The sequence below is a fragment of the Gobio gobio genome (genome assembly GCF_949357685.1).
Source record: "Gobio gobio genome assembly, chromosome: 13".
NCBI classification, from domain to species: Eukaryota; Metazoa; Chordata; class Actinopteri; order Cypriniformes; family Gobionidae; genus Gobio; species Gobio gobio.
Window position 1 is genome coordinate 33,348,710 of NC_137106.1, and position 19,526 is coordinate 33,368,235.

The following is a 19,526-nucleotide window of genomic DNA, read 5'->3' on the forward strand; positions in this document are numbered from 1 at the left end:
TTAAAAGTATTTTGATTAGATCGGCTTAACGTTTCTACTGATTTGCACGTTAGTGTTGTTGATTAAGTCAGCGCTGTTTCAACTGGCTTTAATCTAAATGAAATCGCAGAGAGATTTGCAGCTCTTACCAGAGACCTCTGCACCGAACGTGATCGAGACACTCGGCAAATAAACACATTCGTGAGCTTGTGAGCATAGACTGTAAAAAAAAATGCTCATGAGTCGCGCGCTGTGCAGTGCGCACAAATAGTGCTGTTTTGTTCCGTTTTTGCCACGTTTCCCTGGCCTAAAATCTAGTACCTGTGTTGACATTGTGAAACTGCACGATTTGTAAATTATGCGTGGCGGTCCACATATAATGTTTTAATCATAGACTGTAAAAAAAATATGGACGTAGTGTCCGTGACGTCACCCATAGGATTCTGAAGAGTAGTTTTGAAGCGTAAAGTAGGGTCGAGCTGGCCGTTGCCATCTTGGCAGCGCGTCATCGTGCGTCACTCCCGAATAATAGAAAATGGGCAAAGAGGCGGGACGTGGGCAGAGCTGAGGTGAAGTGATGACTAACAGACAGCAGACAAACAACAATCCACCTGTCACTCAAAGTGGCCACGCCCTTAATTATGCAGGACTTTAAAGCTTTATATAATGTAAACGAATGAGTATAAATAAAATTCACCCCCTCACAGTTGTGATGAAGGGCAAAATTAGCTGTATAGACCAAAACCACAATTTGTACCAGGCTGTAAACATGTTTTTTTCTATTGTAAAGTTGGCCATTTTAACATGGGGCTCAATGAGATTCTGCTCCCTTCTGGAGCGTGTCCCTAGCGGCCAGTCTATGAATTGCAGTTTAAGTCACTTCGGTATTTGTTTCAAGAGAATCTGAGGGAGGTTGCCGCTTGGTTTTAATAGACAAGTTGCGGGCCATTTGAAATTCATCCCCGGGCTGCATTTGGCCCGGAGGCCGGACTTTGGACACCCCTGATTTAAACTATTATTTATAGTATTTTTTTAATTAGCTTTTATTTTTATATTTAAATTTTAGTCATTTTGTTGTGTACTTATGTCATTTTTTGACTTATTTTCACATGCAAATTTAGCGTGAAGTTGAAACAATGGTATAAAGCTAGTCGAAACATCATTCAATGTAAATTGTGATAATCACAATTACAATTTCAAGGGAATAATTGACAATTATGGTTTTTGCCATTATCGTGCAGCGCTAATTTGAGGTGTTATTCATGTCTGTCACATTAACAGTTCAGCAATCGTGACAGTTGCCTTAGCTACAGTGTTATTTTAGTACTCTTTATAATTTTAGAATATAATTTTAGTTTTTTAGCTGTGAATTTTTTTTAATTTCCTATTTATATTTAAATTTCTGCATTATTAGAGTTTTCTTAAACCGTTTTAGTTTAGTAGTTTTAGTTGCCTAGCAAACACAATGCTGGCTAGTAATTGGTTCTCTATAATTCATGTTCTTGTTTTTGTTCACTGTAACATCTTAGATCTCTTTTTCACTTTACACTTGTCAGCTCTCCCAGTGGACAGTGCAGAAAGGAGGTGTGGCATAGAGGAAGAGGGCGGTCCCAGTTAGACCGGGAACATCTGTCTGACTGTGTGGACAGAGCACTTATTCAGACTCTGAGCTCAAGCTTACAGTTGTAGTCAGATATTAAAATATTCAGACTGCTTATACTGCAAATCCAGGGGAGAATTAAACCTGAGGCTGTGCTGTTTCGAAGAGTACTTTTTGTGTTGATCTTGTGGAGTAGAGCGAGTTTCATCAGCTATTTCAGGACCAGCTCTGACTGTGATTTGATGATGAGAGATGTATGAGCCGTTGTGGTCTGCGTGCTTCCCACACCGCAGCATTCAGGGCTGAGATCAACACAGCTCTCGCTGCCTGGATTTCACGCGACAATGTTTTCTTGATGTCCCTTTCTGTGAGGTGAGCATGCTGTCTTTGATTTAGAGAAATCAGAATGTGAATGTGTTTGTTTTTGTATTTCTCAGCTCGTGTAACTCGGTTAGAGTTTGTTGTGTGGGTTGCCATGTGAAGATACATGGATCACTGGAGATAGATAATCTTTATGTATACTTACCCTTTGGCCCCAGGGTAGGGTTGCACCAACCATTTGTAATTTCTTACTTAAATTGGAACGTAAAAGTCCACACTAGTTGCTAGTTTGCAACTAACTCAGTACTTTATTCGGTTGCACCATTTGTTATTAAGGCAGAATGTAGCTAGTAAGCTCTCCGTAAAGTATGTTTACCTTCAATGATCCAATAGCAGCCTTCAAAAACATGAGCAGAAGACCAGAAACCATTTGAAATGAATAAGTAATAATCAATAAACATTTATTTAGATTTTATTTGACATGCACTACACGGACCGATGCACACAGCACACACCTGTTTAGGACAGGTTTGTGTTGGTGAGCCGTTAACAAATAGTAATCCATTCACATAATGTTCTCTCTCTTAAAATGTACGTGTGTGTAAATGTCAGCATATAAAGTATGTGTAAAGAATTGTAGTCTTTCGGGTAAAGCAAGATAATAGCTTTATGCTTTTTAGCTTTTTTCAATAAAGCTTATTGATGCTGTTTTATTCCAAGTCTTAGTCCTGATCGGAGGCTTCCGTAAATGTTTAATTTATACCTTGAGTTATGCTTCAACTAAGTTTAATGGTGCAATGCAAAAATACTCAGTAGTGTGAAAGTTGTAACTTCGTGTCAATTTACCTCAAAACTAGGCTAGGTTGTAACTTACACATGGCTGTTGCAACCGGCCCCAGATGAACTGGTGTGTGTGCTTGTCGCTTTTGTCCCGTGCCCATAGCTAAATGACTCAGGTGAAGCAGCCATAAAGTTGTGGACTCAACTGCGGACCTATTATGAATGGAATGAGACTGGTGTGCATTTTTCCTGTGGGTGTGCCAAGTGACATAATGCATACTTAATCAACTACACGGAAACTGCCTGTTGAAGATTTATTTAACTAATATGTTACTGTCTTTTTTAATGTGTTTGTCCATTGTGTACTGATCTGGTTTTGTTGGATGAGGATATCTGCGTGTTTGTGTGTATACGTTCACTACAATACACTCTTAAAAATAAAGGTTCATTGTTTACTACAATACACTCTTAAAAATAAAGGTTCATTATTGGCACAAAAAGGTTCTTTATAGTGGAAAAGTGTTCTTTAGATGAATAAAATAGTTATTTGGGGATCCCGAAATGGTTCTTCTGTGGCATCACTGTGAAAACAACGTGAATTTAGATTTTTAAGAGTGTACGATAGTACCTTTTGTCCTTTTCTGTAGCGTTTTGCATTGTGTTGATTTTCACCATTGTGACATTTGGACTGTGCTTTTGTTGATGACCCACTTACTGTATATTAATTAATAACCAGTATCAGCACGTGCGATTTGGTATTTGCTCGTCCAATCACAGTTGAGCTTGGGGAAACTCATTATATACTCTGCTCGACCGCAATCCCCGGTATCGAAGCCACGGGATTAGCCCATATAATGCGGCCTGCTGAATCACAAACACGCCTGGCAAAAACAGACAGTTTGCGTGTGCTGGATAATACTGGTTCTCTGGACTCTGGAGGAGTCTGACCCTGGGGAATCAGGCTTAAATGTGGCTGTGGAATGAAGCTAATGTGGGTCAGGGGTCTGTATTTTGAAAACTATTTTGCTCGTCGTCTGTCCGATGGACAGCATTTTTGCATCTTTCCTCTCTAGTTGCCCCTTCTTGTTTTGTCTAAGTGCTCAGATCCCTGAGGGGTGCGGCCCTTGACCCCTGTGGGACGCCTCTGCTACTGTCCTGATGTTATTGATTACACACATAGTCCCATTGAGATTTAAAAAGGCATCCGGTACACACAACAACCTTACTATCTAGGGACATAGATAATGTTCATGTGTGCGTGTTTGACATGACTTGTTTTTGGACATTATCTTTCATGAATGTATGCATGCATAGATAGGATAGATAAGGTCTTAGCATTTTCTCAGTTAAAACTAGTAAAATCTGGAAACATGAGAACCTAAAATACAAAATATATACATTTGAAGTTCTAGCATTGATATATATTTGTTTGGAAGTCCATGCAATATATTTAATTTAATTGTATATTTATTTAATTAATTGAATTTATGAATGTATTATATTAAGCATGTATACGTATTTTAAATTAAGTTTATTTAAATCTATATAGAATATATATTTTTACTTGTATAGATAAAAAACACGCACACTTATAAGTGTAGAATTTTTTTTTTTTTTTACATTTGTGTATTTGTATCTTGCTTCCAATTTTATTTCATTTATGTTTAATATTATTCACTGTTACACATAGTCGTGAATCAAAGACCTTTCGTTTGTTCGTTTTTTTCCTCCTTGTTTTCTTACACAACAACAACAGATAAATCTCATGGTTGCATATGCCAATAACAGACTTAACATTGCTTTGATTAGTTCAGTAGGGATCAATATTGTTACTTGCCATTAGGAAAATTGGCTTGTGACTGTTGGATGAGAGACCAAAGGCCAGGGTTTGTTTTCTAGTCGATCCTAGGCTGGCCTGAGAGCTGCACTGGCTGACCTCCATTATGTAAACTCTAAAATGGAAACCCATCCGCTCTTCTGCAGCCCCACTGATCAAGGCTTCTAGAGTAATGGATTAGCTTTTAATGAGAGCGGCAGAAAAATTACAGACAATGTCGCAAGCCTGCGGAGCTGTTGGTTTAGTGTTAGTTTCATGACTGCATTTGATATCAGAGCACTGATGATGATGGATTTTTTTCCATGCAGATGACACGGGCACAAAATAAATGGCGCGGGGAGAGAAAATTTCGCAGAGCAAATAAGGAAAGACAGACAGACTAACAGCCACACATTCATTTGATTATTCAGCGAGGTCTGGTGTTGAAGTGCTGTTGTCTTTCCCAGGGCAAAAGCTCTTTAGGTCATATCCTGGAAGAGATATGACTGCTGGCTGGCTACATCATGGGACCTCCAAATCCTGCCTCATCTGTTCATACAATTGCTGTGCAATTATGCTATTATGGAGCGCCAGGGCTTGAGTGATGCTTGCTCTGGGATGTATGCGTTAGTGTTGGTTTGGTTTAAAGGCACAGTATCTTAGGACTATCTATGAAGGCCTTTACTCTGATCTTTGCAATCGATCTGCATTAGAACACTAGTGTTTAAAATGTTAGTGTCGTAATATTGTGAAGTATTTTACTGCAATTAATTTTTTTTCTATTCTAATATACAGTATTTTAAAATGTAATTTATTCCTGTGATGTCAAAGGTGAATTGTCAGCATTATTACTCCAGTCTTCAGTGTCACATGGTCCTTTAGAAATAATTTTTTATGTCGATTTGATGCTCACGAAATAGTTGTGCTACTTAATATTTTTGTTGAAACAGTGATACTTTTTTTTTTTTTTTTTGGATTCTCTGATTCTTTATTTAAAATATTTTTAATAATAATGTAAAAGTATTTACTGTCACTTTTTAGACAATTTAATACATACTTGCTGATAGGGCTACACACGATATATCAACATTTTTGAAATATTGCAACTGTACATGGCATGCATATCGCAACGGCTTGTGATGACTGAATGATTTTAATTTTCAGCTCACCTCAGATAGCAGAATAGACTGGACACATGACTGTTACATAAGTGTGACATGCATAATGTTAAAAACAGTTTTGCAACAGAAAAAGCCATGGAAAAAAACTAAATGTGGAACTCGTATTTGTATATATCTATAACTGTATTTTATATATATATATATATATATATTAGGGATGCACCGAAATGAAAATTTTTGGCCGAAACCGAAAACCGAAAAAGAGGAAACCAAGGCCGAAAGCCGAAAACCGAAACACCGAAAGAAATTATGCCAATTATTAGTACCATTGCATTTATGGCTATGACTGTGTACTAACTTTACTAAAATCAAGGCATTGCAATTGCATACATTAATATTAAAGTTTCAAAGAATAAATCAATTACAAGTTATGCCAATATTTATTTAGCACATTGCAACAATGCACAGTATAAAATAAAATTCAAACTAAAATGTTTAACTTGACCCCACTCATTTGTACATTAAATAATAATGTACAGGCCTACAGAAAGGTTTTTAAATTAAATGTTCTCTCATAAAAACAAAGTGCATTTAGGTCTAGTGCATTTAAAAATTTTCTCTGTAGGACTACTACAAGAAAGTGCATTCAGAACAAGTGCACAGTTTCGGTACAGCAGTTTTAAAAAATGGCTTTTTATTTATTTTTATTGGTTTACTGAAAAAAAAAAAGTATCTGTCCTTAAATTAATTAAATTATAACTAAAAGTTTATTGAAGATATTTCTGTAAACTATATAGGGAGCCCTTACTTGCACATTAATATTAAAGGTTAAAAACAGAGCCCAAACTATTAGCCTAAATTCATTTGCTATGTATTTTTAGGTCTAATAATCAACACTCAAATAACATAGTACACAAACATGTACACTTCACATAAGGCAGTTTTTGCAATAACTTCTAAATCTAATTATAAAATAGTTTTTTATCCAATTCGTTGTTGAAATAGAATCATTTAAACACAGTGTCTGTCATTTTATTTAAACATAAATGAAATAATCAAGAATCATTAACAGGTTAAGTAGAATATAATGAATATAACGGCTAATATAGGTCATATATTTAGTGAAAGAGTTGATTTTTCTTTAACTAACAGCTGAGGACACTGAGGTGCCTGAGGTAAATGTGATGCTACATGACCGTTTAGTTTACAGCAGTTATATTGAGGTCTTTCTGCCGTTGAGACACTGACTGAGCGATTACACCACATATGATACGTGACAATAAGTTGTAATGTATCCTCAACACACCTTAGATGTTCATTCATGTTTATTCTTAAGGAAGAGATGATCGATCGCGCTCACAGATGATCGCGTTCACGCGCGCGCGCTGCCGCCAGATTGAAGTGTGTTCCGCGCTTAAAACATGCCCACTGTTAAAGTCTGGTCCTCTTCTAATCGAGAACATGAGCTCTCGTGTGCATGGAGCAGACGTGGGTGTTTCTTAGATATACTGAAATACGTCCACACCGCAGACATGTTGCTTCAGACAAGCACGTGCAGGTCGCGGTTTCTGTTTGCGTCATCACAACATTTCGGCCATGTTGTTTCGGTGATAAAAGTCTTTCGGCCGAAAACCGAAAATGCACTTTTGGGGCATTTTCGGCCGAAAATTTTCGGTGGCCGAATATTCGGTGCATCCCTAATATATATATATATATATATACTGTATTGATTTTTTTTTAATTCATTATTATAACTGGTACTGTTGTTTAATACATATTAACATTTTTACTCTTTTAAGCTAAGCTAAAGAATTTCTTATTAAAATAAAATGTATTTTCAATTATTAGCAAAATTTAAACGATTTAAAATTAAGACTACTTATCCAAATATCTTCTTCCTGTCACAACCGTTGCAACAGCAAAGAAAGAAAATGCAAATTGCCAATGAGCAGTACATTTCCCATGACATCACTTGAGTTGTGTGCCTCTTTGAGAACTCTTTCCTTTATCAATCCAACCGCCCAAATTCTTTAGATGGTGCCTAAATGTGGTGAGACTTTTAATTAAACTGATTTCAAGTACACAAGACAAGGAAGGCACACTTGTCTTCCCGTGTATTGAAAGAATGCACATATTTTATTAATCTTCAGAATGCTTATCTTTGCTTTCAAGCTATGCATGTCAGATTTGTTCATTCTATTGGCGATTTGACCGATAATTAAACATTCAGTCTCCTCCACATTCAGCCGTTTACAGGGAAAACCAACAACCAGGACGGATACAGTTTTCTATAGGTTCCAGACATTCTGTTGACAACTGAAGACAAAGCACTCCGTGTTCTGAAGCTTAGGAAGTGTTTGTGACCACAAGTAATTGCCAGTATTTTGTGCAATACTGATTGAAATTCTAGTTGCTGTTTTCACTTTATTTCTCTTAAGATCTGTCTGTGGAATGAGGAGAATAAGAACGGGTTCTTTTTAATTTTACAGCTCTTTAAGGCAAATCAAACCCTTCTGTCAGGGCATATAAAAACAATTAACCTCCTGGGATGGGCGATACACCGGTAGACACAATTAACCGGTATACATTTGTTAACCAGTAGAGATTTTAATCTGCTGTAAAGTTGTTTTAACATGGGGCTCAATAAGATTCTGCTCCCTCCTGGAGCCTGTGGCCAGTCGATGAATTGCAGATTAAATCACTTCCATATTGGCTTCAAGAGAAACTGCTGGAGGTTGCCGCTTGATTGTTTACTATATTTATTTGCTTGGTCAGTGTAAGGACTTTTTGAAATAACTGAAATAATTTGGCGAAATTATATAGAACTGTAATTAGGGGTGCACCGATCCGACTTTTTCAGTCCCGATACCGATACCGATGCCTGGGCTTTGTGTATCTGTCGATACCCGATACCGATCCGATATATTGTTGAATTAATAATAAACTGTATATCTTCCACCTTATACCTTCCTTGAAGAGACTAAAGGCACCAGACTTTACTAACTAAACATAACTAAGACAAAATAACAGATGTATGTAAGGTGTTGAATTCTTATTTATTTAAAAAACAATTGTGCATTCAAATCTAAAATAGAATGTAATCTAACTTCTTTAAATAAATAAAATGTAGCAGTGGAAACAAAAAACAGTCAAACATACAATAGTAATCTGACAGTTACCAAACATTTTTTACACTACAGATAATTGTTTTGGTATATAATCATATCAATATTAAAAAGTAGCATTACAAATTAACAAATAGTCTAATTTTCTACCATGTGCAATTTAATAAAAATTTTCAGCTAGCTAATAACAACTTTGTTCTGGTTTCACCTCACTCCAGATTAAATGATTGTAGGCTAGGCCTATTTATTTTACTACACATTGTCAACAGAAATAAGATGAAATACTGTTGATAATTAAAAATAATTCTTACTACCCACTCTTGCTAAAATGGGTAAGCACACTTGTGTTCTCATTTCAGTTGCGTTCTGAGTAAATTAATAAACTGAGTTCATGAGTTCAGTGTTGGACAGATCAGTTGTTCTGGCCAGTCGTTAAAATGATTCGGTTCAAAGGAGTCATTAGGTCACGAATCGGACATTAGCAGACGCGTTGTGTGCGAATCCCGTCTGTTAGAACATCGCGAAAGATGTCAACACACAGAAAACACTTCATAACTGGATATAATTTGTCTCCCGTTTATTGAAAGTATGCTTTATGTCAGCTGGTCAGAGAAGAGTCAATGTTTTTTGAGCGCAATTCACACCCAGTGATAATTCAAGGACAAAATTGTCCGAATGTGTCACGTGCAACATGGTTTCGGTCTTCCGAGCTTTTGATTTGGATTAATATGTGAAATATGAGAGCGAACACTGATTATTTTGAAGACCCAGAGAGCGCGCGCGGGGGAGGAGCTCTCAGATCGGTCTCTCTGTCACTCAGTCACAAGCGCAGCATCTGTTCTACATCACTCGTAAATCACAATAACTCATCAAATTAGGCTTTGGCCGTCAAAAAAATGTCAATGCAGGAAAGACCCTTACTTTGCAGTAATACCCTCGAAACAGCGACGAAGTAGTTGGCGTGGCAAGCGTGAAATATCTCCTCCACACAGCCGAGTCTCTTCTAGCATGCGACACACGTGAAGCTGACGAATGACGTAGGTTCTGCTGCGACGGAAAAAAACACCTGGATCGGCTTGTGGATCTGTTAATTTTTCCGATCCCCGATCCAGCTATTTTGTCAGTATCGCGGCCGATATCCGATCCTAATATCGGATCGGTGCACCCCTAACTGTAATGCGGTCAAGACCTGCCTGGGACTACTTAAGGCTTTTCCTGAAAATAATTGCACACTTAGAATGTTTTTGTCAACCAATCAGATTTAAGCATTCAAAAGTTAAAGGGGTCATGAATTGAGAAATCAACTTTCCCTTGAGCTTTTGATATATAAAAGGTCATGGTAATATAAGAATATCCTGTAAGTTTCAGAGCTGAAAACTTCCTTGTTAGTCAAAGAAAAGCTTTTTTTGACAGCTGGCTCAGCAATGAACAATCTGCGAATGTTCTTACCTGTGACATCAGAGTGCAGTGAAACACCGCCTCAAAATGAACGCCTAATTCTTTAGCCCCGCCCACCAATGTGCACATGACGCTATAAATAACATGGAGCTAAACCGGATCAAACTTCCATGCAATAAAGCTTATGGCATGTCATAAGCTTCCTTCGGATTCCAATATTAGGATTGCATGGTTTAACTTTATTTTTTACTGAAGATCCAGCTTACTTTGGCTGGATTTGTTTGCTTCATTTCACTGCGGATTCGTTTGTAAACAAGAGACTGGGGGCCTATACCATGAAGCCGGTTTAGCTGGCTAGCCAGATATGTTTAAGCTTAGTTTGTGCCAATCCTGGTTTTAGGTACCATCAAAGTGGCTTGGCTTTTAGCAGTGTTCATCTCCGTAGTAACTTGCGCTCCATGGTTAACCTGCTCCAGGGCAGGTTATGTTCTGGATAAGAAATCTCCAACTGAAATTGGACCAATCAGCTGTGAGCAAAGCGACACACCTCTGATGCAATAAAGTCACTCCCCCTGTTTCTACTCCAAATTTAAGGTCACTCACTACATAGCAAATATTTTTTTAGTCTAAAGCGTCTGGCTTTTAACAATGCTTATTTATAATAATAATAATAATTTTAATGATTTAGACATCATTTATGTAATTATTATACCCTTAATCAATTGACCTATCGGTAAGCCCCGCCCCCCTTAGTTACTGTTGCTAACTCGGACAAACAAACGGAGTTGCTAACAGTCTTACAATGACAAAACCTTATCCCAAGATGTTTTTGGACCCAGAATGTAGCGGACCCTGTGTGAATGATGGCCAAACTCCTACTGATGGTTTATGAAGTTTATTACATCGTTTTTCACTCCAAAAAAAATCACCGTAAGAGTTGAACAAACAAAGCAGAAGTCTGCATTAACGTCTCATTCACAAGCTCTCTCCGTTGCATTATCATTAACATATCTAAACTCACAGAAATATAAAAAATACATACAAAAAATCTGTGACACAGAAGGACCACCTCTCGTCAAGGAGCATTCAAGTGGGACTTAAATATATCAAAGATTTTAAAATAAATTTGGGAGATTAATTTGGAAGCTAGGATTTACAGATCACAATGCAAACGGGAAGCCTCATGTACGGTCGTCACGATCGCAGATGACAACATCCAGGATCAACACTGTTCATGTACCGCAGGGTAAGATTAAATAAATTTACATTTAACCAGTTTAATATGGAGAGGTACTGAAAAGCAGAACTTCGCTTATGTGTTTTTGACCTACACTGTTAACATTACATGACGCGAGAACAGTTAGTTATTTTGGTATGTATGTTAGCAGGGACTCACTAACTTTAATCGTAATGAGAGTATGACCACCAGAAAATTCTCTCAGGATACCTGGAATCAGTGTTACAGTACCCCAGGCACATCGTTTTACCATTTTTGTTGCATAAACACCATCAAACCAATGAGAGCTTCAGATTTTCCAATGTATCTCTATGACGCTGAAACCTAAAGATGTCTGAGTTCCAGCCCCAGCGCAACTGATACTCAACTGCCATTGGCTCATCTGCGTTCGAGGGGCAGGGCTTACCGATAGGTCAATTACACATGTATCATTTTAGTTAATCAATCATTAATAGGCACTTTAGTTAAAATTAATATAAATAGCCTATATAAAATTCATACAAATAAGCTTTAAAATCAATAAATAAAGCTATAAAAATGACTACATGTGAGCTTCAAATCTCTCTTCATATCTCTCTTCAATAAACTAACTTCATAACTTTTACTTGCATTGACGTATAAGATTTTTCTTTTAGTTGTCCTCTTTCATAGACAGCTCTTTTCTTCTTGCTGTGTAAATTTGTTTAAATTCTTAATATTTTTCAATCATGTAATATTCTGCAGAAGAGAGAAATCAATCTCACTGCTTCTCTCGCGAGAAGTGAATCTCAGTTTCACTGATCCACAGCGTGTGATTGGCTGTTCACTACTGATGTCACAGCTAAAGTCCTAAACTCAGGATCAAAGCCTGAGTTGTCAGAGAAAGCTGATGATCAGCATCATGGGACCAACAAAGCCTGAATAGATTGGTTAGAACTCAAAACTAATCCTGTAACCCTGAGTTTGTTAAACTACCATCATGGTACAAGCCCTGGATTTTGCAGACAGGGTTAACATCGTTAAAAAATGCTGTGCCTTCTGGATCTGACAGGAATGATGCAAAACAGTTATGTATGAGTAAAAAAGCTTTTTTATATGTGATAGTATTGCATTGTTACGCTTGATATCTAGTACTGATTATGTACGTGTCTAACTAAACATAACTTACCACACTGTCACAGGCTGGAATATCCTTTGTATTTGAGGTGTTGTTGGTTCATTGTGCTGCGATTAAAAAAACAAAACAAAATACAATCGCGGAAGTTTTGAACATGCTGATTTGTCTGAGGGGAAGTTTTGCTGATTCACGTAGTACTTAGCTTGTGGGTGTGCGTTAGTTATGCACGGTTCGTGGTTATATCACACAGATCGGGCCAGCCAAGTAAAAAAAAAAAACCCATTCTAATTAATTGCGGGTGGATGAGTGATAAATTATTGTGTTTGTTTGATAAAGACATTTTGCGAGCCCTGTGGACAAATCATTCTGGTTGCCGTTCCTCCACATTGGAAGTTTTCAAAACAATTCCTCCCTGTAAGGGAGCCGAAGCTCATTATAAAATGAAAAACTGTTATCCAATCATAGCAGTGGGTGTTTACTTCCAAGTCTTCAATGCGGCAGCCCATAAAAACAGATCGTTCCAGGAGCTAGGCTCAAAACCAGGGTAGAAAATAGTTATTCTTCATTATCTTGTTTTTGAATGTAAAAACTATGTGAACGTCAAAGGTTGACCTCAGTACAACAGTATATATATAAAAAAAAGCCAGTTCATGATCCAGAACGTCACCATAACTTTACGAACTTCACAAACATCTTATTGTAAAATGTTTTGTTTGAAAATACTATTTCTCTTTAAAATCAATGCCATATAATGCAAATACATTTACATGTATTAGATGAGAACACAACTTGAGCTGAATAATGGCACTACTTATTTCATAATTGACGAATTTTGCAACATCGACAGATATTGAAATAAATTGAATCAATCAACATTGAACTGACTGCAGCAGAATTTGAAATGTATCTCATATTTGATGAAGTTTGAAACAATCTGTATTGTATAAAGTGCTATAAATGTTACTTGACTTGACAGTGTGTGTTCAAATATTATTTGCATACATATTTGCTCTTGACTCTCATTCTGAAACCATTCATCTGAGCAGGAGTTTATATACAGTGCTTCATGATGTATAGGAGTGTAAACATGCTTCATGGTTTTGGTGTATGTATTCCCATAATACATTGACTCCTGATCCAGCATGAATGAGAATTGTTTTCAGAAGAAGGATCAATACAGCATTCATAAAGATAAAACTTTGCTTACATAAATGAGGCCTGGTTAATCAGATTAGAGATTTTGATATAAACGTGTGGAGTGAACGGCAACACACACCCTGCTGAAGTGCGGTCACCAGGGTGGGGCACGGAGATGCGCGGGCTGGGCTATCATGGATTAGCTCCACTGGTTTATGACAGAGAGCGCGAGAGAGAGAGATTTCATAAGATAAGCGTGTTATGGAGGCATTTTCATGCCAGTCGCTGCACAGACATGAACATCACTTCAGATTTACCTTCCTTCAGGCATTCCCTCCCAATTATTTAATATGCTTGTTGTCAGTATTCCCTTTTATACTCCATACACATTTGTGCATGTTTTTTGAAGTGAAATATCAGTCTTGTTTTGGATAGCCCTTGATTTTTATTTATTTTATTTTATTACATTTTTCTGAGCCTGACCTTTAATACAAGGTTTACAGAAATTGATAATATTCCCCTCCAACAATTTATATGAATTGCTTTGGAAGAGGATGCTGGGAGTATTTGGACAAGTATTTAGAGTGTAACTTCACAGATTTTCAATCCACTTTATATTGTTACAATGTCAGTAGTATATGTAAATAAATAATGTTTACTAGTTCTTCGTGTAAGTGAGAAACTCACATTTATTTGTCACCAAAAGTCCATTGGATGATGCAAAAGAGGTCATCCAGGAGCCTTTTGACAGCTCCAGAGCTGCATTTTTATATCGCCGCCCACATACAGTCGGATCAACAGAGGGTTATTAACAGAACAGTTATTGAATTTGTGAGGATAAGTTTGTCACTGAAAATTGTATCATACTATGTCTACTCTTTAAACAGCATTATGGTAAAAAAGGAAGCGCCATGACATGTATGAAAGCGAGGCTGTGAGGGATAGACATACCAAGTTTTCAGTGGCATCGGTTGTAAAAATCTGTATAAAGCTCTTAGATCACTTATAATTTTCCACAACTCATGTTGTCTAGAGTTTTTACATTAATATATGAAATATTTACATGAATTTATAATACATTAAATAACAGTACATCCACTGAAGAGATGTATGTCTATTCCTCATATCGTTCATCCTTGTTAAAAATCAAAGGTGAAGCTGCTGTGAATAAGGTCTATAGCAACAGATTTCTTACCTATATGCGAGTTTTGTTTAGGGCAGAACTGACGGAACTGCTGTTTCTTTCAGTTCTTCTCTGTTTGGCCTTAAACACTGTGTTCTTTGTCATCCATTTTTACGATTCTTTGCAGCAAAGGCTGTGATTTTTTTTTTTTTTTTTAATGCGGTGAAGCACGGCTGTGTGATCAGTAGTAAACGCTGCTTCATCTGAAAGCACTGCGAGTTTAAGTTGCTTATAACGTGCATTTGAAAAAACAACACTCGTCAAACATTTTTCCAAACATGAGAAGCATTTATAAACCTCTTGTCCAACAAAAGACAACATTTAATAACATGTTTTTAATCCAAACTCAAAACGACAGAATAAGGCACACAACATATTATTTCATAGTATTCTACAGTGATAAAGGTTATGTTGATTAGCACTGTAGTATAAATATACTTTATTATCATGAAAATACCTGAGAAGGCTTGAAGAACTATATATTAAACCATATATTGTCATAGTCGTGTGTTTATTAGCCATGTTTAATCAATCACCATGTTTCAATCTTCTGTTTATTCGCCTACAGTGATAGTATGATGCCCATTGGGATTTCCTAAAACGATGTGCGTCCCGTGTCTTTCAGATGGAGCAGCATTTACTGGTGATCACAGAGCCGGTTTAATTTCTATTAATCGTGCAGCCCGATTTGCAGCCTTTAGCCACTGGTACATGCTGGAGCCTTCACTTGAAACAATACAAACACCAGGGAACTATACAAGTGGACATTTTGACTAAAAGTTTGCTAAGAAGTGTTTCCCACTAAAGCAAGGCTTGACTTTGGTCAAGCGTATCCATAGCAGACTGGTAGGAGTGGCCTGGGATGGCAACATGCACAGTGCATTATGGGTGTTGAAAGGGAAGACAGATTTTTTCCATTTGTTTTCTCTAGTCAGGTAGCATTGATTTAATTTATTTGCCTTTCTACTGTATCAGCCAAGTTTTATTGAGAGCCCATTTTGCCAGCTAAGTACCCCATGCTGTGAGGTAATAATAAATAACAAGATGTCCGTTTTCAAGGACAGTGTTGTTTTAGTATTAATTAATTATATACTATATAGTATTTTTATTTATTTATATATTTTTTAAATATTTTTATATTTAATTTTTAGTTTGTTTAATTTAATTTTATAATTGTATGTGCTTTTGTAATTTGTATTAGCTGCCACCCCCCCCACCCCCAAATATTTCTGCAGAATTAATTTATTTAATTTTACTTAGGCTATTTTCCGTTATTTCAACATTTCTGTTTTTTCAGCTTTATTTTAAATGACATAAAAAAAGTTATATTTTTAGTCAACAATAACTACATCACTATCAATGATGCATGTCAAAAATGGACTTGAACCTTTGACCAGAATTTTAGAACATGCTTCTCTTTTTCAGTTGACAGTTGTCCATTCAGAAAAGACAAACTTATACATAAACTGGTTATTTTATGTGTTTTACAAGCACAGCGAGACTCTTATTTCATTTGGGCTTTGGGAAAGACATCATTTTTTATTAGGGATAAAATGTTATGGTCCGTTCATAGCACATGTTTGCTTTCATTTAGGCTAGCTGCTGATTCTTTTACTATTTTAGTTGTAAATATTTTAGCCACCTGTCTCAGTACAGACTGCGGTATCCCATAAGCCTATGAGCTGAAAGATGAGAAGCAGACGGTCATTTTTTTTTACATTCACACATTTGTAGGTTTTGTAATAATAACTTTCCTGTTCTGGTCTTTTTTAAGATGTTTACATTTTAAGGGTTTCCCAGGATGTAAAGATTATTTTGCTGACAGGCGATCCCAATGCTTTGTTTGGACAAGATGTGGATTTGGATTATCCATTTTTATTTTGACATTTGTCAGAAAAGCTCCTGCATTGTATCATGTTTGAATTACAAAGAGAATATTTGCTTAGCGGTGTTTGTGGGTCATAGTTTGGATCAGACCTTGGGAACAAGGACATCCAGTAGTGGCATGTGGGATTAAAATCTGCCGCTTGTGAATCATTTACAGTGGCATAATGTGTGCTTGCGTTATTCACTTGGTTTATCGGATATTGCACAGAACACTGAAATTAAATAAATGCCCCTAATTTTACTCTGTATTTTTAGTTGTTGCAATCCAAACATTAAAACACAGAAATATTGTTATTTTGGCTTTGGGTCATGGTGTAAAGTATGTATGTGTGTGTGTGTGTGTGTGTGTGTATATATATAATATATTGTCAAGTACTTATCAGGAATATTTAAGTAGTGTTTGTTGTACTGGACTTAATTAAATTAATAGTACTGAGAAAGTAATTGTCAGGGTTATGTTCTGTTTTTGTGGACTTTTATTTTGTATCATCAACCTGTATTCTGTTCCAGACAAATTCTAATCGGAAGTGAGCAACCCTATGCCCTACTCACTCAGCAGGGTCAACTTGTGTGTAACAATGAAGCTGTTTAGAACGCACTTGGCGAAGGGAGCAAGGATAGACCACGTTAGCTTCACGTGGAAGGTTACCACGATAAAGCTATAGGCAGCGACGACAGGAATATTGTATCATTGCTTTTAATATAATACAAATAAATGTACATTTATATACGTTTTTAAAATATGCTTTATACGTGTATCTATGTGTTCAATGCTTAACTTATAAAGTAAAAAATTAAACCCATTTCTTACCTATGAAACTTTTTAAAACTTAATATGAAATGCATATTAATGTGTAATGCATAAGGAATTTTTTTTGTAAAATATTTGTTAATATATAACGAGACAATTAAAATTAATTCTGTTCACATAAAGGCCAACCCTCGCCATTTCTAGATTTAAAAATTAATTGTGCATGAGGACTTGTCACCCTGGGTCACATGACCATAAACGATAAAATGTATTTCCTTGAAGTGACCATCGCATGTTCCCTTGGCTAACGGACTTGTGAAAGGGCACTTTGTGAAGGGATTCAGTTGTTCACTTTCGTTTAGCTACAAATGGCGTCCCCTTTCCCGAAGTGCCCTTCAAGTGTACAATAATGCTGTTTGGATTCGTACCTGCTCTAAAGTTTCCATGTTTACTGATTTAGTTGCGCACCTGTTTATAGTCTGCTTAGTTAACCTATGTATATGTAGCCCTCAGTTTTAGTAGATTTGTCCATTCTTATTGAAATCACAGTGATTTACTGTGTCCTTTTTGTTCTTCTGTTTTTCTTGCGTTATGTATTTTGGTTAGTTTGTAAATAAACGTAACCGCTGCAACTAGATCCTCCATCTACTCTCCCTTGCTGCAACCCACTCCAGTAATGAGAAACAAGAATTATCAGTAGTACAATAGGAATAAAAAATAAAATAAAAAAAAACTTAAAATTGACTAAATACATTACAGTAATAAGAATTTGAGGGGGAAATGTGCTTAAATGTGCACCATGCAAAACAAATGGTCCTATGAATAGGCTTCATTTTCATTATGCAAAATATATGGGGGGGGGTTTGTTACGTGAAATGTGTTCTTGGCATGTTTTTGTGAGATTTGCCCGTCTTCTAAATGAATAAATGTAATGCTGCTGAGACTGTTTAAATTCTCAAACGCCTGTTGTCATGGTATAAATTGTGCTATAAGTTGCTATGAAAAAGAGCAACTTATAGCACAAACCAAGATGCAGTTCTTCTATGTTCAAGTTGATCTAATAATAGATGTGGAATCCATTTTTATGGTATAAAGTGTGTGGTCTTTGTCCACTGACAGATCATTTGACCAGCTAGCCAGGCCGGAGCTATTTTCACACCATGAAATAAACCCAGCGGTGAGAAAATTCCCTGCTTCGCTCAGAGGAACAGCTGTGTCTGCTCTGCTGGGTTATGGCTGCTAAATGGTTACAGTGTGAGAATCGAGATACTCTTCCTGGTTGGGAAATGACTCAAGGCCGTGTTAGTGTGAACATCCGGGTTGTTGACATGGCAGAGTGAATCATTCGTTTCAAGGCTCAGAAAAAACACAGAAGAGTTTCCTCTCCAATTTTGCTTTCTCTTAGCCTTTCCTTCCTTTTCTATCTTTCTCATCTGGATGTGACTTTTTAGATCCTGCATATGCCTATTATGAGTTTACAGACAGAAGCTTTAGTTCTACCTTTTACATGTCTACATCTTGAATTGTATGCGAGATGCTGCTTAACTGAACTGAATGGTTTGAAATCCTGGTTTTCACTGAAACAATAAGTATGCAAACAATGGGTTTCCTTCCTTAGAGATAATAGTTGAGGATTAACTAAATTAAAAGTTGCGTCTATAGTAATTTAACTACATTTTTCAGTTGCATTAGTCTTTTAGATATTTTCTACTGTAGCTTTTTCTGCATCATTTTGTTTTTAAAAGTGGTGTAGCATAACAAAATGCCTTTTTAATGCCATATTGTACTGTGCATGTAGCCTAACAACCAAATAAGCGGAGGCTAGCAATGAGTCATTTTAATTGTTTATTAATAAGCTATTGTTTACTGTGTCAGTGTCTGCTGCAAAGATAAAGTTGACAATGCTGACTCGTCATCTCTGCAGTATAGTGAACTTGCCTATGAGAGATATGCACCTTTCATATGTAATCAGAGAGTATTTGTTATCTAGTCAAATTGGTTTGTTTAAAAGTAGACATTTGAAGCTGTCTATAGACATATTTCTCATGTCTGTGAGGCCAGTAGCCTATACGCTGAGTTTCGGTTCATTTATGTG

General features: G+C 36.6%; 1 protein-coding gene across 4 annotated transcripts in view; it reads left to right on the plus strand.

Annotated features, from left to right (window-relative positions):
• Window positions 1–19,526, plus strand: part of daam1a (dishevelled associated activator of morphogenesis 1a) — a 76,867-nt gene that overhangs the window by 15,085 nt on the left and 42,256 nt on the right. Inside the window, exon 1 of one of the 4 annotated variants that reach the window (XM_079833294.1) lies at window positions 1,592–1,951. The exons of the other annotated variants lie outside the window; for them this stretch is intronic. The gene's annotated coding sequence lies outside the window, so the exon portion shown is untranslated. Of the gene's footprint in view, window positions 1–1,591; window positions 1,952–19,526 lie in introns of those variants that run through there. 4 annotated transcript variants of the gene reach the window in all.